Source organism: Aotus nancymaae, unplaced genomic scaffold, assembly GCF_030222135.1.
Source record: "Aotus nancymaae isolate 86718 unplaced genomic scaffold, 86718_ANA_hifiasm-v0.15.2.pri h1tg000032l_0, whole genome shotgun sequence".
In the NCBI taxonomy this organism is placed as follows: domain Eukaryota; kingdom Metazoa; phylum Chordata; class Mammalia; order Primates; family Aotidae; genus Aotus; species Aotus nancymaae.
Window position 1 is genome coordinate 11,268,415 of NW_026988445.1, and position 2,069 is coordinate 11,270,483.

Genomic DNA, 2,069 nt, shown 5'->3' on the forward strand with positions numbered 1-2,069 from the left:
TATGAATACCTTCTACCTAAGGGAGTTTACAAAATAAATTATCCTGAATTAATTTTGTTACATGTTTTTCTCAAGAAGGGGAAGGAAATGAGAGTAGATGGAAGGTAGAAGAGAATATGGTTTACTTCCTCTTCAGTGGGGGCAGGTACGGAAACAGGACTTTATCTCTCTTCCTTTCTCAACTCCAGAACCAATACCAATGGGGACAGGAACTAAAGCAGAGCCTCAGAGTCCTCCTCCCAAACACAAGAGAGCACCAGGGGCTTTTTTCTTAGAGACTGTACTCCTCCTCTGATTACATGCCTTCTCTCTACCCTCCATGCGTGAAGTTCCCCACTGTTTTCACTTTTCTTTCCTCGTGGCATGGATTATGATTTCATTTTTGGTGTCCAATAATGGTTCACTTGCTGTATATTTGTTGAGTACTTACTATGAACTGGACACTCTACTAGGTGCTGGGAATGCAACAGTGAACAAAGACAAAAACCCCTGCCTTCAGCTTTGTGCAGTAGCAGTATCATAGCCAGTGAAGTTTATCTGAGGTGATTATTGCTAATTGAAAAATCCTGCCTTCCAGGAACTATTCTAGTTAAGGAAGACAGATGAGAAGAAAAGAAGGAAAACATTTTATATGTTAGATGGTGTTAAGTGCTAAGCAGAATAACAAATTTGGGAAGAGGTAAAGGAAAAATGTAGGTTACAGTACGGGCTAAGTTGTAACGAAGTGTTCCAAATATATAGAACTTAGATAGAAGTTTATTTCTCATATATGTAAATTTCTTGCCATTTGAGGTAGGGGGCATGGTAAGATGTCTGGGGCATCTCTGCTCCAGAGTCATTCAGGGACCTAGGTTCCTTCTCTTATTACTCTGTTATCCCCCGAGGTAAGATCTTCATTTGCATCATTGAAGCTGGATCACTGGCATGTCTGGGGTTGAGAGGGGCGGTGCAGGGAGAAAGAGAAGAAAAGTCTAAGGCAACAGTTTTCTTTCAGGCAAATGAGAAAGAAGTTATACAAAGTAGTTCTCTCACATAGCATTACTGAGAACCTAGTCACATGGTCATACCTAGCTGCAAGGGAAGCTGAGAAATGTAGTCTTTATGGGGCAGCCTGGTGACCAGAAATAAGAGAATGGATTGGAGGGGACATGGGAAATTGGCAGTCTATGGCACTTTCTGTGTGAAGATAGAGATGGTGACTTAGTTTTCTTAATTAATATTCAAAGGGAAATAAATCATTCCCATCAATCTCTTCCTGACACTGAAAACCAAACTGGAGCCAGTTGTTCTTCTCTTCTGGATTTCCTCAATCCTGCACATCCAGAAATGCACACAACCAGTCACAAACCCTTTAATGAGCCCAGAACATACCAGAACATGAACCTAGAATTGTACCAAAATCTGCGTTTGAGTGCAAATCTAGAATTCTCAAAGTATCTGATTTACCCATTGCCTCTGCCTTGGAGAGACTGCACACTCAGCAAGGAGACAAACTTCAGGGGCTGGAGAGGGAACAGGATAAATAAGCTCATTCAGTCACACTCCCATCCATTCTTCCTTCCATTCGAAGTGCACTTACTGTGTACCCAGCATATTTCAGTCATTGTGCCAGATATGGAGGATACAAAAAAACACAATCCTTATCTTTAACAAGTTTATAATCTATGGCGAGAGTTGAAAGACAAACCTGCAATTATAGTGTCATGGGGTAATTGCTGTGACTGGAAAGTACATAAGAGAAGGTGGCAGGAAAGGGGTCCAGGAAGGGTGACCTCATACGTCATATGAGTAGAGGAGTTGTGTGTGTGTATAGCAGAAATGAAGGGGAAAGGACATAAAGTGAGTTTTCTAGGCAGAAGGAACAGCTTGTGCAAAGGTCAGGAGGGAAGGGTGGGGACAGAGACCAAGGTTAGAATTTAGAATGCAAGTTGGGAAATGCCAAGAGATAAAACTTCTGAGAAGCACTCAGACCATATCAAGAAGGGCTTAGAAAGCCATGCAGAAAAGTGTAGTTTTTGTCTGCAGACAAATGGAGAAGACCATGGAGGAGTGGGAAGAAACTGGAGAGG

The 2,069-nt window shown here is 41.9% G+C and overlaps 1 non-coding gene across 1 annotated transcript; it reads left to right on the forward strand.

The window, feature by feature from the left end:
- The first annotated feature begins 497 nt into the window (after positions 1 to 497).
- Positions 498 to 635, forward strand: LOC135277625 (U4 spliceosomal RNA). Its single transcript, XR_010345236.1, has one exon. It is a non-coding gene; the product is annotated as a U4 spliceosomal RNA (small nuclear RNA).
- The last annotated feature ends 1,434 nt before the right edge of the window (positions 636 to 2,069 follow it).